The sequence below is a fragment of the Stegostoma tigrinum genome, chromosome 3 (genome assembly GCF_030684315.1).
Source record: "Stegostoma tigrinum isolate sSteTig4 chromosome 3, sSteTig4.hap1, whole genome shotgun sequence".
Classification (NCBI taxonomy): domain Eukaryota; kingdom Metazoa; phylum Chordata; class Chondrichthyes; order Orectolobiformes; family Stegostomatidae; genus Stegostoma; species Stegostoma tigrinum.
Window position 1 is genome coordinate 96952598 of NC_081356.1, and position 20159 is coordinate 96972756.

A 20159-nucleotide genomic window follows, 5' to 3' on the forward strand; every position below is an offset into this window, starting at 1 on the left:
CTGACCGCAGCATCTGCAGTTCTTGCTATCTCCGAGTGAAATGAGTTTCCACAAGTTCTCTGGCTGGTTTTCAGCTCTTTCCATTTTCCATAACTGACACGTACATTTTCTGGATCCTAGAAAAAAGGTGGAAGTAGATTTGCAGATTACTCGTTACTTATCAATGAGGACTAAAGCCCAGTTTCATTTTCTGGACTGCAAAGAAGGCTTCTGGCAAATGTATCAGATAAATTTGAGACCTGATGTGTGCAGATGCCAATCTACAGATCTTTCTGAATGATCTCTACTAAGAAATGGACTACCTCCTGGGCTCAGCTGAAAGAAGTATATCGAAGGTTTTTGCCAGAACTGTGAGTGATGGAATCTTCCAAGTTCCCTGAAGGACAGAGGCAATGGTGAGAAATTTGGGAAAATTATGTTGAATGGCCAGCATGTTATATCGAGAGATATGGTATGATATCAAGAGCTGAAGATCTTATTCTCCAACAAGTATTGAAAGACAGGATGTAATTCCCGTTAGTGAGCAGTAAGAGGCTATTTCATATATCTGCATACATTTCTTTCTATTACCTAATTTTACCTCATGAACATGCAATTTCCCATTCTCCCACCTGCAGGATAGAAACCAAATGGTTCAGGCATAAACATCAGAGTGGGTACCTAGTGACGCAAGCTCACAACTTGCTCCTCCAGACCTTCATCTGGATACCATGCACTAACATCTCAGGGCACACTCCATTGGCAGCAATCTCATGCACACCTCATCCGTAGACATTGGCATCTGACACATTCCAGTCTTACCGCAGCATCGTGGCATATCTCCATTCCACTTGCAGTATGCTTTTGCACTTCAGTGCTGTACTCTGGAGTGCACTGGTATCTTTTGTTACAATACTGCTGCAAGAACATTTTGTGCAAAGGCACGATTACCACCTTTAAGAATTTGACCAGGCTGTATATCAGAATTGCTCACTTTCTTAGCACTTACTCATTTTGTGACTACTTTGATGCTAACAGCCACACTGCCTTACCTTGCTTTTTTACGTTTTGCCTGCTCAACCAGAACTTACAAGCTCACAGTACTCCAATCCTGACTTGCCCTTTCACATAGATACAAAGCAGGACAGCTTTTCATGCTTGTCAGCAGTGATCAATCACAGAATGCCTTGTTAACTTGCAGTGCCATGCTGTATCAATCTCACACCTGCAGCCTCCACAGCAAACTCTGTGTGTGTGTGGTTTAATGTCTTAAGTCAAGGGAGACAGCCTTCAGTCAGGATGTCCATGCACAGTGAGCCAAGCACAGCCCTCAGTATTAGTCCTAGGATATAGATGTGGTCAGTTATCATTTGGTGTGGTCACAGCCTTGACAATACAGGGAATCATGGGAAGTCAAGTGGGAATCTGCACAGAGATCCATCAGGGATCTGGCCACTCATCGTTTGGGTTTTCCATCTAAGTCAATTGAGGGCAGGTGTGATTTGATGCATTTTGGAAGATGAAGTACAGGTGGAAATTATACAGTGAATGGCAGAACCCTTAGAGGTACTGATACACAGAGAGATCTGGATGTGCAGGTCCTCAGGTTACTGAAGGTGGCAGCTCAGGTAGATAAGGCAGTTAAAAAGGAAAGAGGCATTGAGTATAAAGATAAACAAGTTATCCTGCAGCTTTATAGAACTTTAGTTAAGCCACACTTGGAATATTGCCTACAGTTCTAGTCACCACACTTCCAGGAGGATGTGGATGCTTTGGACAGCGTGCAGAAAAGGTTTACCAGGCTGTTACCTGCTATGGTGGATTTGGCTATGAAGAAAGGTTGGGTAGACTAGACTTGTTTTCACTGGAATGCAGAAAATGGGCAGGTGAGGTGTGATCTGATAGAAGTTTATAATATCGTGAATGGCATCGATAGAGTAGAAAGTATGAGGGTTTTTCCCAGGGTGTAGGGGTCAATGATTATGGAACACAGGTTCAAGGTGTGGGGGTGATGTTTAAAAAAGACGTGTGAGACAGGTTTTTCACACAAAGGGTGCTGAGTGCCTGGAACACGCTGACAGAGGAGGTGCTGGTGGAAGCAGACACAATAGCAGCATTCGAGAAGCATCTGGGCGAATACATGAATAGGAAGGGACTAGAGTGATACAGATCCTGTAAATGAAGACAGTTTTAGTATGGAAGGGCAAAATGTGGTGCACAGGCTTGGAGGGCCAAAAGGCCTGTTCACGTGCTATATTGTTCCACATGTCATGGTCAATCGTGAGGGTCTATCTACTTAAAGAAATTCTCAGTGTCCATTGTTGTGGGAGGGAACTTAATTGTGGGGTTAGAGACAGCATTGTGGGATGCGGAGGGAATACCAATCGTGAAGGTGGTAAAACTCAACATATAAACGTGGTAGATGATAAAACATTGAAGAAAAAGTGGAATGCAGGAGATGGGATCTTTGGCAGTCAATACCATTCTGGATTTAATTGAGGAACAGCGGAATATTAACCTGGCATGTTGGCTGGAAATGCCGAACTGGGTGGAGGGGAGTCACATCTGAGTGATGTGAGCCCAGTCAACAATAAACAGCATTGCATAACCACTTTCTCGTCCAAGAGAAAGCAAACGTTATGGGTAATACATGATAGGCATTGACTTACCATGTGGAGTTCAAATCCTGGCCCAAATATTCTTGACCACACCATAAATCATCAGGTATCAACCCCACTAATGGCTGTGATACACAAGCAATAGTTTATAGGCTGGTAAGATTTACCTGGGTTGCCAAATTAACCAGTACCCATCAGATTCCTGTACCATACCCTTGGACAACTTGGATCAAAGAAATAAAATTCAGCACTAAGGATGGCTAGGCTCTGAGCCTTCAATGTTGTAGTCAGAGTTAAGTTAGAGAGAGGTTCACTTAAAGCTGATGTTTAAATTAGTGGATTGTGCCAGTGTTTGCCATCCAGACAAGAAATTGGTTCTCAGTGTCACCATGGCCTGTCTTGTCTCTGAGACACAATGTTCTGGGTTAAAATATGACTATCAGATAGAAAATCAAAAATGAGGCCACTACAGCAAAAGAATGCTACACCCTCAGAATTGCTGTCTTTCAGCTGAGATGTTAAACTGACTGCCAGTCCATTTATTTAGGTAAATGTAAAAGGTGAAGTTAGTTATCCTTGGTATCCTGGACAATACCTATTGCTCAAGCAGCATCACTAAAACATAAACTTGTCCTTACTAGGCCAGGCACCATCTGAGGACATGAAAGTTGACGTTTCAGGTCGAAGATTCAACATCAATCCCCACCACTGTCTACCTGCACTCACCTATCACCATCCCACCTAACTTCCCCAGCTCCACCCCTCCTCTCTATTTATTACTGAGCTCCGTTCTCCCTCCCCCATTTCTGAAGAAGGGTCCCGAACTGAAATGTCAACTTTCCTAATCCTCTGATGCTGCCTGGCTTGCTGTGTCCCTCCAGCTCCAATTGGCTCTAACGCTGGCAGTTTTTACTATCTCTGAATCTTGTCCTTACCACTTGATGTTTGTGTGAGTGTGTTTTGTGCAAACTAACGGTCATATTTCCTAAAATGCAGTAGTGACTACATATAAGAATATTTCATCTGCTCTGAAGTACTTTGAGATGTCTCCTATTCAGGAAATTTTTCACATTCATGGGACCCTCTTTTTTTCTTTCTAATGCTTAAATTGATTAAGGAGATTCTCTTAGATCGGATGTCTCCTACTAAAAACAAATAAAAATCCTCAAGAAATAATCAGTTCCTTCAATCTTCACGAATCAAACAATAAGTTCCTTGCACAAAAAATAGAAGCATCAATTGTTAACAGTTTTCAAAATAACCTGGATATTTCATAAGAGAAAATTGAAATAAAAATAATGAGTAGTTTAATCCCAAGGCTGTCCAAGAAAAAAAATAATAAGAGCTTCAGGTTTGATTTGTAGTATAATTGTGATGTGAGCTACTCAAGCAAAGAGCTCAAGTCATCAGGGTAACATTGACAAAAAGAATTTTGAGGAAGGAGAGTGCTATATTGTTGAATCCAACAAATTACATATTCACTAAGAGGTATAGCCCAGTAATGAATGTGTTCATTGGAGAGTCCTTCAATTTTATAGTGTTAAATTGTCCTTGTACATCAACAGCTTGCCAGATCAATTAATTAGTTAAAATGTTATCATAGTTTTGTAAATGGTGAGGATTGATGCAAATTTAACGGAATATAAATGTACAAGTTGGTAACAACTACCAATTGAGGCTACTAAAGGGAGTTTTAATTCCGCTTAAAGCAGTTGCAATAAGTAGTGATGCTTCTCTTCTCAGATACCTATGCTGTTACAAAAAACGCACAAATAAAACTTGAGATACAGAATAAAGTGGCAATTATGTTTTTGGAAAACTAGTAAATCAACGGTTTACCTGGCCAAGACATTACTTGGAAAAATTTAATGCTCTCTGATCTGTCCATATGCTATTGATGTACAAAAACTACGCACCACTGTACAAAGAAAGCAGTCCCCAAAAAAAAGATCATTTGTCACGGGTCTAAAAGTCCTTATGAGAGTCTATTTGTTGGATCCATTATTATGGACATCATCAACATATCACTGCCCTACCATGACTTTAGTGAACCAGGCATTTAATTGGTTAGAAGTGTGGGAGATAGAATACCACCACCTTACTGACACTACTTTATTTAGGCCTATAGTGACAAAGCCTATGGATGGCACTCTTGTACCACTTCCAGCTGAGGTCCTTAAGTTGGCAATTAACGTCCACTGATTTTATACGGCTCCAGAGAGTTGGAGTTCTTGGATTGTAAGGCAATCAGAGACTATTCAAGGGGATCCATAATGGGAAGGTTGGAGGTCTGTTGAGAGCTGCACCTTGACCTTGCTGGTGACCGTCTCTCTCATCACCACCAACTCATGAGTCTCCTTGCACAATTTTCCACTTTTTTCTGAACAATGGCAATTCTTGGCTTCGGAATGCAATGCTGGCAGCACTGAACATTTCAAAAAACAGCTGCCCATATCTTATTGGCCAGTTGCTCTCAACTGATGCAAACCTTTCCCTAGGGGCTTTCATTTTAAAGAAAGCATCCGCACTGCTCAATTTAATCCTTTACAGTTGATGAGGAAGATGCCCATGACATTCATTAAATACTACTCATTAAGACCCTTTAAAAAATTGACTTTTCTTATTAAAGTGTTAGAGAAGGGTTAATGAAATCAGGTGATAAAAGTCAAAGAGAAAAACAAGCAAGTGTTTCAAAATTACAGTGACAATTTGCTCCCTCTCCTTATCAAAGATGAAAGACCCTGCAGGTATAGTTAATTAAAAGTACACAATACTAATAGATTGGGGACAAATGTAAAATCCACAAAATGTATTACATGACATTGCCATGTTCTATTATAGGTTCCCTTTGGCGTATAACTTCAATGGGGTAATTACTGAGGAAAGAATATATTCGGCCCACTTTTTACAGACTTTGATTTCATCTTTCTACAGTAACATAAATTCATGGAGAAATGGTTCGGGTCCAGACTTGGGTCCATCAGAAATGCTGTTGACAGTGATGGAAAGAGTTTGCTAATGATGTGCTCGGAGACAAATGTGAAAATATGGGCATCATGATCATGAATAGCACAGCTGGAAAGTCCTTTCAGTGATGGACTTTGTGGAGGGAATCGTGGTGAGTACTGGAATTCCACATAAACTGTTAACATATGACCAGGTTGCAATTTAAAAGCCAGCCTAGCACAGATGACATATGCACAGAATTCACCTCCAGATGCTTCAAGAATATAGCCCCTCAAATAAAGTATGGACAAAATTCAGACTTCTTCGGTTCTGTGTGATAGTACTCCTATTTCAGAAGGCACTTCATTAGCTTGATTTTTTTCTTCTGCACAAGTGAGTGCTTTGCAAGCAGTGGCATGTGTGTTCCATAAGACTGAGATATTTGAGAAAACATTAAGAGTACCAAGGCATCATGGAAGACCACACAAAACTGGTTAATTCAGGACGTTTAGAATATGAAAGAAAAAGAGATCATAGGACATAGAAAGTACTTGGTGAAGTAATGTTTTGGATTGGTCAGAAACTACTTCTCAAAAGTGACAATCAAACTACTAATGTTCATTATTCATTCCTCATGATCAATCAGAATTAACTGCACACTCTGAGCAAAGTTTAGAAGTAAATAAGGCACTTTGTATCACAAATTCTTATGCATTGCAATGAAAGCCCGGGGAAGAGAATGCAGTCAATAAAGGTCTGGACTATGAATGGAAGAGAATAGAATAGAATATCCCATATTGTCAAGTATAGCCTATTTTAGAAGTATAGCAAAAAGCTATTACAATGTCTGCCTTGTCTGGCACTATCTTTGGTACAAGTACCTAAGTAAAATTCTTGGATACAAAAGAGGAATACAAAGTAGTAGCATTACCTTCATCACTTTAAAAAATAAGTTTGAAATAACACATCGTTAAAGGCTTTACTTTACAGCCAGGTTAAAAGAAATAAATAAACATTACTTTGTAGCAGCTTAGTGGAAGGCCTCTGCACATGGTCTGACTGCCTAGGCCAGACCCCAGTCCAACAGTTATCCCTGCTCTACTCCAAGCCTCCAGACCACTCCATTCTGGCACTTAGTTGCTCCAAGGAAAGTTCCAGGACTGCCTCCTCCACACTGGTGTCTACCTGGCACACATTGCATGCACACTGCTCCAGGACACGCAGCCCGCTTGCTGTTCCAGAACTCACTGCTTGCGCTGCTCTGTGGCTAACAGCCCACATGCATTTCCAGGGCTCACAGCTCACATGCAGCTACAGGGCTCACAGTTCACGTGCAGTTCCAGGGCTCACAGCCCTCATGCTGCTCTGGGACTTGCTGCTCATGCCTGCCGCAGCTCCAGGATTTGCCTCCAAGGCCAATGGGAGAGAAAAAGGAAAAGTAAAAAGAAAGACTAAAGATAAAGAAAGAAACAGAACATGTGGAGCAGAGGAGGTCCTGCAGGAGCGCCTTATTTTGCCACCAGCTTGCCTGCATTGTTGTTGATGTGAGTGACAGTCATGACAGAGCCATCAGATCCACCTTCAATTACCAGATTGCAATCTTCCACCACGTAAATTCCAGAGTCATCTAGAGAATGAAGAGATTGAATCAATGTAGGACACACAGGGAAAGCTACTTGCTTTTGAGCCGTATTCAAATACTGGTTGAATTTTCAAAGTGGGGTTCAAGAACTGACGACTGTGGACAGGCAGAATGCAGTTAAAGTATAGACAGTAAGAAATTGCAATATAATTATTGATTGTAACTCTGGAAGTGAATTGTCTATTAGAAAATGATCAAATGCCAGAAATCATGTCTCACTGATTTGATTGAGTTTTTGAAGAAGTAACAAAGGGATTGATGAGGTTTGAGCTGTGGATGTGAACTATGTGGACTTCAGTGAGGCGTTCGACAAGGTTCCTCATGGTGTACTGGTTAACAAGGTTAGATCACACAATATACAGGAAGAGTTAGCCATTTGGATACAGAACCAGCTCAAAGGTAGAAAACAGAGAGTGGTGTTGGAGGGAGAGAGATAATGGGAACTGCAAATGCTGGAGAATCCGAGATAACAAAGTGTGGAGCTGGATGAGCACAGCAGGCCAAGCAGCATCTTAGGAGCACAAAAGCTGATGTCTTGGGCCTAGACCCTTCATCAGAAAAGGGGGATGGGGAGAGGATTCTGAAATAGATAGGGAGAGAGGGAGAGGTGGATTGAGGATGGATAGAGCAGAAGATAGGTGGAGAGGAGACAGAAAAGTTAAGGAGGCGGGGGGATGGAGACTGTAGAGGTGAGTGTAGGTGGGGAGGTAGGGAGGGGATAGGTCAGTCCGGAGGAGGATGGACAGGACAAGGGAGAGGGATGAGGTTAGTAGGAAGGAAATGGAGGTGTGGGTTGAGGTAGGAAGAGGGGATAGGCGAGAGGAAGAACAGGTTAGGGAGGCGGGGACGAGCTGGTTTTGGGATGCAGTGGGGTCAGGGGAGAGTTTGAAGCTTGAAAAATCCAAATTGATACCATTGGGCTGCAGGGTTCCTAAGCAGAATATGAGGTGCTCTTCCTGCAACCTTCAGGCGGCATCGTTGTGGCACTGCCGGAGGCGCAGGATGAAAATGTCATCTAAGGAATGGGAGGGGGAGTTGAAATGTTTCGCGACTGGGGGTGCAGTTGTTTATTGCGAACCAAACGTAGGTGTTCTGCTAAGCAGTGCCCAAGCGTCCACTTGGTTTCTCCAATGTAGAGGAGGCCACAATGGATACAGCGGATGCAGTATACTACATTGGCAGATGTGCAGGTGAACATCTGCTTGATGTGGAAAGGCTTCTTGGGGCCTGGGATAGGAGTGAGGGAGGAGGTATGGGGGCATGTGTAGCACTTCCTGCGGTTGCAGGGAAAAGTGCCGGGTCTGGTGGGGCTGGAGGAGAGTGTGGAGCGGACAAGGGAGTTACAGACAGAGTGGTCCCTCTGGAAAGCAGATAAGGGTGGGGAGGGAAAAATGTCTTGGGTCGTGGAGTCAGATTTCAGATGGCGGAAGTGTCGGAAGATGATGCGTTGGATCCGGAGGTTGGTGGGACGGTTGCTTTTCAGACTGGGTGCCTATGGCCAGTGGTTTGCCACAGGGATCAGTGCTGGGCCCATCACTTTTTGTCATTTATATAAATGATTTGGATGTGAACATAGGAGGTATGGTTAGTAAGTTTTCAAATGACACCAAATTTTTGAGGTGTAGTGGGCAGCAAAGAGGATTACTTCAGGATACAATGGGATTTTGATCAGATGGCCAATGAGCCGATGAGTGGCAAATCGAGTTTGATTTAAATGTGAGTTGCTGCATTTTGGAAAGACAAGTCAGGGCAGGACTTCAACATGTAATGATAAGGTCCTGGGGAATGTTGCTGCACAAAAGACCTTGGAGTACATGTTCATAGTTCCTTGAAAAAGTGGAGTCACAGGTAGGCAGAATAGAAGAAGGCACTTGGAATGCTTGCCTCTATTGGTCAGTGCATTGAGTTTAGGAACTGGAAGTTCATGCTGCATCTGTTTGGGACATTGGTTAGGCCACTTTTGGAGTATTGCATGCATTTCTGGTCTCCTGCCTATCAGAAGGACGTTGTGAAACTAGAAAGGATTCAGAAAAGATTTACAAGCATGTTGCCTGGGTTGGAGGGTTTGAGCTATAGGGAGAGGCTGTGTAGGCTGCGGCTGTTTTCCCTGGATCATCAGCGGCTAAGGAGTGATCTTACAGGGGTTTATAAAATCATGAGGGGTATGAATAAGGTAAATTAGCAAGACCTTTTCCCCAGGGTGGGGGAGTCCAAAACTAAAGGACATCGGTTTAAGATGAGAAGGAAAGATTTAAAAGGTGCCAATGGGCCAACATTTTCACACAAAGTGTGGCGCATGTAAGGAATGAGCTGCCAGGGCAAGTGGTCGAGGCTGGTTCGGTCACAACATTTAAAAGATGTTTGGATGGGTGTATGAATAAGAAGGGTTTGGAGGGATATGGGCCAAATGCTGGAAAGTAGGACAGGATTACATTAGAATGTCCGGTTGGCTTGGACAGGTTGGACCAAAGCATTTGCTTCCATGCTGTATATTTCTATGACTTTATGACTGTATGACTCCCAGACTGCTAACACTGAAAACCTACTGCACAGCCAAGTCATTCCTAGGAACTCCTCACCACCTATCTCATTCAGTGCCTCCCTTTCACTCATTACAGGAGGAAATAGCATACAACAGGGAAGAAAGAGCCTGGACAGGTGGAGAGGTGCCTGATGTTAGTTTCCTTAAGCCTAGGAGAACAGGGTCGCTCATGCTGTGGTCTCAAAACATCCATGATGTCTTCTCTCTCTTTTGTCTTCTATGTTCTGCCAGCATCTACACAACTACAGCAATAAAATGGGCAGCTCAGAGAATGATAGAATCCTACTGTCTGGAATAGGACCATTAGCCAATCGAATCTGCATTGATGTAAGCTGACTTTAAAAGTGCACTCGTCCCATTTTGTAGCATTTGGTCCATAGTCTTGAATGTTATGACATTTCAAGTGAACTTCAAAGTACATTCTAAAGATTGTGACCTTTCCTGCCTCAACTACCCTCCCAGGCAATGTATTCCAGATTCCCACCAGTTCTGCGAAAAGAAATCCTCAAATCCCTTCTCATCCTCCTGACTTTCACTTTTAAATTACCGCTTAGTTATTGATCCTTCAACTTAGGCGAACAACTGCTTTCTATTCTCCCTTTCCATGCCTCTCATAATCTTATACATCTCTATCAAGTCCAACCCTCAACCTTCTCTGCTCCAATGAAGCCAATCCAAGCGAATCCAGTCTCACTTCATAGCTAAAATGTCCCATCTCAGGCAACATTCTGGCAATGCTTTTTCCTCCCCTTCAGTGCAGTCACATTCTTCCTATCGTGTGGTGACCAGATTTGTGCAGGTGTGGCCTAACTAAAGTCCAATACAAAATCCAGCATGACCTTCCTGCTCTTACATTTTTCTTCACTGTAAAAGGCAAGTGCCCCAAATGCTTTCTTAAGTATCCTGTTCACCTGCCCTTCCACCTTTAGGAATCTGTGTTCAAATGTCCCAGGATACTTCTGTTCTTCTGAGCTTCCTGGTGTCCTGCTTTTCACTGAGTACACTCTTTTCTTTTTACTCCTTCCAAGGTGCATTTTCTCATAATTATAGGGTTAAATTCCATCTGCTACTGAGCTGTCCATCTGACTAATTAATCTAAATTCTCCTGTAACCTTTCACTGTCAATCACTTGGCCAATCTTGTTGCCATGTGCAAATTTACTTATCAGCACCCACACATTTTATTCCATCTCATAAACAATAATGGACATAGCACTGATCTCTGTGGTGCATCACTGGACACCAGCCTTCGGCCACACATCAGCATTTTACCGTCGCCTCCTGTCTCCTACCATGAAGCCAATTTTGGATGCAACATGCTAATGTACCACGAATCATATGTGATTTTATCTTCTTTACCAGACTTCCATGTGGCAAAGGCTTTGCTGAAATATATCCAAAAATTCACCAAAGCTCCTGAGACAGTGATGCTCATTTCCTGTGAACAAATGAAGATAGTTTTATGCCACTGGCAACATTAAAGATTATGCTGCATTGTACCTCAGAGCACATAATCATAGAGTCACACAGCACAGAAACAGACTCTTGGATGCAAGTCGCCCATGCTCAACAAGTTTCCCAAACTAAACTATTCCCATTTACCTGCATGGCCCATATTCCTCTAAACCTTTCCTCTTCATGTACTTGTCCAAATGTCTTTTAAATACTGTAATTGTTCCTGCATCAAACACTTCCTCTGATAGCCTGTTCCATTCACTGTGTGAACAAGTTGCCCCTCTGGTCCCTTTTAAATCTTCCTCCTATCATCTTAAAAATATGGCCCCTAGTTTTGAACACCCCTACAAAAACAGAAGCTGCTTGAAAAGCACAGCAGGCCTAACAGCATCTGTGAAGAAAAAAATCAGAGTTAACTTTTTGAGTCCAGAGACCCTTCCTCAGAATTTCTCTGATTATTTTTCTGGACTCAAAAAGTTAACTCTGATTTTTTTCTTCACAGATGCCACCAGATCGGCGATAATAAAATGTGAGGCTGGATGAACACAGCAGGTCCAGCAGCATCTCAGGAGCACAAAAGCTGACATTTCAGGCCTAGATCCTTCATCAGAGAGGGGGATAGGGTGAGGGTTCTGGAATAAATAGGGAGAGTGGGGGAGGCGGACCGAAGATGGAGAGAAAAGAAGATAGGTGGAGAGGAGAGTATAGGTGGGGAGGTAGGGAGAGGATAGGTCAGTCCAGGAAAGACGGACAGGTCAAGGAGGTGGGATGAGGTTAGTAGGTAGGAAATGGAGGTGGGACTTGAGGTGGGAGGAAGGGATGGGTGAGAGGAAGAACAGGTTAGGGAGGCAGAGACACGTTGGACTGGTTTTGGGATGCAGTGGGTGGAGAGGAAGAGCTGGGCTGGTTGTGTCGTGCAGTGGGGGGAGGGGACAAACTGGGCTGGTTTTGGGATGCGTTGGGGAAGGGGAGTGACATGTCCATCATGGGCCTCCTGCAGTGCCACAATGATGCCACCCGAAGGTTGCAGGAACAGCAACTCATGTTCCGCTTGGGAACCCTGCAGCCCAATGGTATCAATGTGGACATCACCAGCTTCAAAGTCTCCCCTTTCCCCACCGCATCCCAAAACCAGCCCAGTTCGTCCCCTTCCCCCACTGCACCACACAACCAGCCCAGCTCTTCCCCTCCACCCACTGCATCCCAAAGCCAGTCCAACCTGTCTCTGCCTCCCTAACCTGTTCTTCCTCTCACCCATCCCTTCCTCCCACCCCAAGCCGCACCTCCATCTCCCACCTACTAACCTCATCCCACCTCCTTGACCTGTCCGTCTTCCCTGGACTGACCTATCCCCTCCCTACCTCCCCACCTATACTCTCCTCTCCACCTATCTTCTTTTCTCTCCATCTTTGGTCCGCCTCCCCATCTCTCCCTATTTATTCCAGAACGGTCACCCCATCCCCCTCTCTGATGAAGGGTCTAGGCCCGAAACGTCAGCTTTTGTGCTCCTGAGATGCTGCTGGACCTGCTGTGTTCATTCAGCCTCACATTTTATTATCTTGGATTCTCCAGCATCTGCAGTTCCCATTATCACCACCAGATCTGCTGAGCATTTGCAGCAAATTCTGTTTTTGTACCTGATTTGCAGCATCTGCAGTTCTTTCATGTTTTAGTTTGAACACCCCTACCCTAGGCTTTTGCTATTTACCTTATTAATGCCCCTCATGATTTATAAAACTCTACAAGTTCACCCCTCAGCCTCAAATGGTCCAGTGAACAAAGTTCCAGTCTATGCGATCTTTCCTTGCCATTCATTCCCAGTAACATGCTCATAAATCTTTTCTGTACCCTCTCCAATTTAATAATATTCTTCCGATAGTGGAGCGACCAGAACTGTACACTGTACTCCAAGATGTAATTCCTTCAGTTGACACTCCCAGAAAATAGTGTTCACTTACAGGAGAAGCTTAAGAGTAATCTTGACAATTTACAATGAAAAGATATTATCAATTGTGATGCTTTGGCACAGATATATTCAATTCCATTATATGTGTGCTAAAGAAAGGGTGTGTTTGAACTCAAGACATCCCGACCTTTCCCTAAAAAGATGCTCACACAAAGTCCCAACATTACAGATATTTAATCCCAAAATGCACAAGGGATAAACTCACCTCCGAACTGGATACCAAGCATGGATAACAAGGTGTGGAGCTGGATGAACACAGCAGGCCAAGCAGCATCATAGGAGCACGAAAGCTGACGTTTTGGGCCTAGATGCTTCTCCTGAAACGTCAGCTTTTCTGCTCCTGTGATGTTGCTTGGCCTGCTGTGTTCATCCAGCTCCACACCTTGTTATTTCAGATTCTCAAGCATCTGCAGTACCTACTATCTCTGTACCAAGCATGGATACTAGTTTCCAATAAAAGCAAAATACTGACAATGCTGGAAACCTAAAATAAAAACAGAAGATATTGGTGAAACATTCATATTTCTCATAGAAAAGAGTTGTATTGAACTTGAAAAGTTATCTCTCCTTCCATGAGTGCTGCCAAGTTTGTTGAAATTCTTCAGCATGTTCTGTTTTTATTATGGGCGTTAATCTGTTCTTTTGGCAAAGAATCTCAAAAAATCATTACTAGAGAACAACATTTGGAAGATATTGTTTCCAGAGACTGCTTTTCAGTCTGTCAGTCAGGATCTGGTCCAGCAGCAAATTGGCAAAATGACAGAAAAGTTTTCAGTTTGTGCATGTACTGCTAATGGTATTGTGATGATTGTCAAGATATAACGAGAGCAGAAATAAGTCTGCAATCACTTCTAGCAGCAGCTCATCATAAAGGACTTTTCTTAATTACCAAGAAGTGACAGATGACTGGAGGTCACATTAACTTCTTGTTTTGTCTAACCAGGTAATAGGATTTGCCTCAATCCATGCAAAGTTGAAGATGTGACATCAGCGTTTGAGAAGTTTGATAATAGCATTGTTAAGATAACTCTGAAGGAAAGATGTACTATATATTTAGCAGGTGTATCATCAAACATATGCTTGCCTCAAACAAGCCTTATCGGCAGAATCCAGTATTCTACAGTACTACCAGTCAAGGAAGAAGACGATCCTGGGAGTTATGCATCTCAGGAAGGATTGAGCGAGTTCATCATGCAAAAGAGCAAACTAATTGTATTTGGACTGAAGGTCTCATGGTATGCACAGCCCAAATATTATCACAAAGCTTGTGAACCACTTGTTCTGGGTCAAAAACAAAAGTGCCAGAAAAGCTCAGCAGGTTTGGCAGCATCTGTGAAGGAGGAAATAGAGTTAATGTTTCGGGTCCAGTGACCTTCTGGGTTATGGGATCACAATATTCTATACATACTTGTTTGTTAAACTATTTGCTTTGGAAACTGACCACAAATCATTAAAAATAATTTTGTGCAAGTGCATCATCTAGACTGCACCGACCTCCTGGAAGAGAAGAAATATGATGTTGCTGTCAGACATGAACATGTAACAAAAGTGGCTACACCTCTGGAACTTGGCTGAGCATTGTGCTTGGAGGGTAAGTTAGGGCAAACTTGTCAAGCTGTTACATATTCAAGCTGTCACAAATACAGGAACAACTTCTTGGAAAACCCAGGAAGAACAAAAATGGTGCATGTCTTACATCCACGTTCGGAAATACCTAATCTGCACATAGGTTGGATGGCCAGGCTCATTTGTTCTAGATGCAACATGGGTGCCTACAAAGACATCTGAAGTGTGCAATGCATTCAGATCCTTTGATGTCAATGTCAGGTACAGCCACATTGAAATAATGGAAGCCGACTCAGGATATTGTATACCATTCTGATTGTGCACAAAACATACCCAAAATATCCTTGAGTAATGAAGGCATGGAACATCATCACGATAACAATCATTGGAATAATAACATACAAGATACCAACATACCTAAAGGTAGAGAACACCCAATTATGAAGACTAAATTTCCAGAAGGTTACACCATCACAAAATCCTGAAAGCTTTTTAAAATATCCACATGGTATACAAACTCTTAAACACTTAAATTCTTAGTTTTATCAATTACTGCTTTTATGTAACATTCAGCAAGGGTCACAGGCCAAGTTGCAAATTTCCCCCATTATCAAGACAATTGGCTACTCCCTCAAAGTAAGTTTCTGCCTGAGAGACCAGGATTGATGCTCACTCATTTACATTTTGCTTTTCTACATAAATATGAATTATATTACCATGATCATGTTAAAAGTTGAGTTTATTTTAGAATCTTCCCTTATTTTTTCTAGCTACTTGCAGTAACGATTTCCATGAATTATTCCAGGATTGAGAAACTTTAGTAATGAGGATAGATAGAAGAAGTTAGGGCTATTTGCCTCGAAGAGCAAGGCTGGGGGGGGGGCGGATTTCACAGAGATTTTTAAATGCCATGAGAACGTTAGACAGAGCGGATAAGGCGAAGCTGTTCCCACTTGTAAATGAAAGAAGGATGAGAGTGATATGTAAATTAAGCAAGGGTGAAACATTTTCATACAACAATTAGTTGAGGTATGGAAATGCAGTGGGGAAAGGTTTCTTTGAGGCATTCAACAGGGCAATAGAAACAATTTGGATAGAAATGGCGTGCGGGGACACAGGGAAAAGGCGTTCAGCACTGGGTAAGAAAATTGGTGCCGGAACAATGGGCCTGTGGCCTCTTTCTGCATTGTAACAGTTCCTAGGAGGCTCGCAATTTAAAGGGCTGTGGGTAGCAATAGTGATTATGATCTTAATAATTGTATTTATTAGGGAAAATAAAGAGATGCGGCCGAGGTGAAAAACCTAGACCATCTCTGATACCTTCCTCTCCTTTCTGGGCCTCTCTGTCTCCATCTCTGGTGACAACCTTGAAACTGACATCTATTTCAACCCCACTGACTCACACAGCAACCTAGACTACACCTTGTCTCAGCTTCCTGCAAGAATGTGATCCCCTATTCCCAATTCCTCTGCGTCCACTGCGTCTGCTGCCAGATGTCCTCGTATTTCAACGACCACAACTTTCCTCTTCAGTGGTCGAAAATGCTTTTGACCACATCTGTTGCATTTCCTGCACTTCTGCCCTCATAACCCCTTCCCGCAACAAAAATAAAGACAGAATCCCACTTGTCCTCAAATATCACCCCACTAACCTCTGGATTCGACGTATCATTCTCCGTCACTTCTGCCACCTACAATCTGACCCCACAACCAAGGATATATTTCCCTCCCCTGCCCTGTCTGCCTTCTGTAGGGATCGCTCTCTCCATGATTCCCTCGTCTGCTCCACACTTCCCACTAGCTCCACCACACTCGGCACCTTTTCCTGCAACAGCGGGAAGTGCTACACCTGCCCCTACAGCACCCCCGTCACCTCCATTTAAGGCACCAATCAAGCCTTCCACATTGACAGATGTTCACTTGAACAGCCACTAATGTGGTCTATTGCATCTGCTGCTCCCAATGTGGCCTCCTCTACATTTGGGAGACAAAGAGGAGGCTCGAAGACCACTTTGTGGAACACCTGCACTTGGTTCGCTACAAAGGATGAAACATTCCAGTCACGAACCACTTCAGCTCCCCCTCCCATTCCCTGGAAAACATGTCCATCCTGGGCCTCCTCCAGTGTCATAATGATGCCACCCGGCAACTGGAAGAGCAGAACCTCAGTTTCTGCCTTGGGAGCCTGCAGACTAAAGGCCTAAATGTGGACTACACTAATTTTAAAATTTCCCCACCCCTGATTTTATCCCATGACCAGCCCTCCCTCTCATCCCCGCTTTCTTGACCTGTCCATCTTCTCTCCCACCTATCTCCCTCTCATCCCACTTATCCACTCGTCCCACCTCACTGACTAACCCCCACCACTGCCAACCTACACTTACCTATCACCATCCCACCTACTTTCGCATTCCCACCCCTCCTCTTTATTTATTTCTGAACTCCCTTCCCCCTTCCCCATTTCTAAAGTAGGGCCCAACCCAAAACGCCAGCTTTCCAGCTCCTCTGATGCCGCCTGGCCTGCTGTGTTCATCCAGCTCCACACTATGTCATAAATGTCAATAAGGGTCGTGTTACAGCATATCAGCAATGTAAGAATCTTATTTGAAAGCCACTGGTCCAGGGTCATTGTCTATGTAATCACCCATAGCCCAAAGGCACTTAGACCAATGGCTAAATATACAGATAGCAATATTGGCTTAAATCATACAATAAAGCAACTAAAACAGTAGACATTGTTCATATGGACTTCAGCAAGATGTTCCAAAAGGTTATGCATGTTAGGCTGGTTAGCAAGGCTAGGTCACATGGAATCCGTGAGGAGCTAGCCAATTGGATACAAAATTGGTTTGGAGGTGGGAGACAGAGGGTGGTGGTGCAATATGGTTTATCAGACTGGAGGTCTCTGACCAGTGGTATGGAGTAAAGATCGGTCTGGGTCCACTGCTTTTCATCATTTATATAAATGGTTTGGATGCGAACATGGGAAGTATGGTTAGTAAGTACAGAGTGAAGAAGGTAATCTTAGTGTACAACAGGAGCTTGATCAGATACGCCAATGGGCAGATGAGTGGCAGATAATGCTTTATTTAAATAAATGTGAGATGTTGTAAAGGCAAATAAGGGCAGGACTTATACACTTAGTGATAAGGTCCTGGGGAGTGTGGCCGAGCAAAGAGACCTTGGCGTGCAGGTTCATAGTTCCTTATAGGAGAACAGGTAGCCAGGGCAGGAAGGAAGGCATTTGACACGCTAGTCTTCATTGGTCGGTGCATTGAGAAGCAGAGTTGGACGGTCATTTTGCGGCTGGTTGGGCCACTTTTAGAATACTACTTTCAATTCCGGTCTCTTGGCTACAGGAAAGATGTTGTTCAACTTGTAAGGGTTCAGAAAAGATTAACAAGCATGTTTCCAGGGTTGGAAGGTCTAAGCTATGGGGAGAGGCTGAATAGGCTGGGGTGCCCTAAAAGACATAGTTGCTATAACAGGTAGTGAGGGAAACAACAAGAGGGAAAAACATGTTTAATCTCTTCCTTACCAGTCCGCCAGCTGCAGATGCATCTGTCCATGACAGTATTGGTAAGAGTGCCCATTGCACAATCCTTGAGGAGATGAAGTCCTACCTTCACTTTGTGAATAACGCCCATCGTGTTGTGTGGCTCTGCCACCGTGCTAAATGGGACAGACTTCCCACAGATCTAGCAACTGAAGTCTGGGCATCCCCGAGATACTGTAGGCCATCATCAGCAGCAGAACTGTACTCCAGCACAATCTGTAACCTCATAGCCCGGTATATCCCCCACTCAACCATTACTATCAAGCCAGGGGATCAACCCTGATTCAATGGAGACTGCAGGAGGGTATGCCAGGAGCAGCACCAGGCATATCTGAAGATGAGTTATCAACCTAGTGAAGCCACCAAACAGGACTACTTGCATGACAAACAACATAAGCAGCAAGCGATAGACAGAGGTAAGTGATCCCACAATCAGTGGATCAGATCTAAGCTCTGCAGTCCTGCCACATCCAGTTGTGAATGGTGTGGGACAATTAAACAACTCACTGAAGGAGGAGACTCCACAAATATCCCCATCCTCAAAGGCAAAAGAACCCCGTGTAACAGTGCAAAGGTAGGGCTGAAGCATTCTCAACAACCTTCAGCCAGAAGTGCTGAGAGGATGATCCATCTCAGCCTCCTTTAGTGGTCCCCAGCATTACGGATACGAGTCTTCAGCCAATTCAATGTACTCCACGTGATAAGAAAAAATGGTTGGAGACACTGGATACTGCAAAGGCTATGGGCCCTGACAACATTCCGGCAATAGTACTGAAGGCTTTTGCTCCAGAACTTGCCAGTCCCTTAGCCAAGCTGTTCCGGTACAGTTATAACACTGGTATCTATCTGACAATGTGGAAAATTGGCCAAGTATGTCCTGTAGACAAAAAGCAAGACAAATCCAACCCAGCCAATTAGTGCCCCATCAGTCTCCTCTCGATAATCAGTAAAGTGATGGAAGGTCTCATCAACAGAGCTATCAAGCAGCACCTACTCAGCAATAACCTGCTCAGCGATGCCCAGTTTGAGTTCTGCCAAGGCCATTCAGCTCCTGACCTCATTACAACCTTGGTTCAAACATGGACAAAAGAGCTGAATTCCAGAGGTGAGGTGAGAGTGACAGCCCTTGACATCAATATTGCATTTGACCAAGTGTGGCATCACAGAGTCCTAGCAAAACAGGAATCAATGGGCATTGGTGGTGGGGGGGATCTTTCTGGTAGTTAGAGTCATACCTGACAGAGGAGAATGGTCATGGTTGTCGGAGGTTAGTCTTCTCAGCTCCAGGACATCTCTACAGGAATTCCTTAAGGTAGTGCCTTAGGCTCAACCAGCTTTAAATGCTTCATCAATGAGCTTCTCTCCATCGCAAGAAATGGGGATGTTCACCAATGATTGCACAATGTTCAGCATCATTTGCAAATCAGACACTGATGCAGCTCGTGTCCAAATGCAACAAGATCTGGACAATATCCAGGCTTGGACTGAGGACTGACAAGTGACAAGTACATTCATGCTACGCAAATGCCAGGCTATGACTGTCACCGACAAGAGACAATCCAACCACAGCCCTGTGTCATTTAATTGTGTTATCATCACTGAAAGCCCTCTATCAATGTCCTGGGAATTATCATCGATCAGAAACTCAACTGGACTCACCAAGTAGATTCAGTGGCTAAAACATCAGGTCAGAGGCTAGGAACAATTGTGACAAGTAACTCACCTCCTGGCTCTCCAAAGCTTGTCTTTTTTCTACTTGGCACAGGAGTGTGATGGAATATTACCCGCTCTCCTGGATTCCTCACCACTGATCAAGCCCAACTTCTAATTTACAATCATTTGTCGAGCCATCTTCACCAAGTCTTCCCACTGAACCAAAAATCTCCCAGG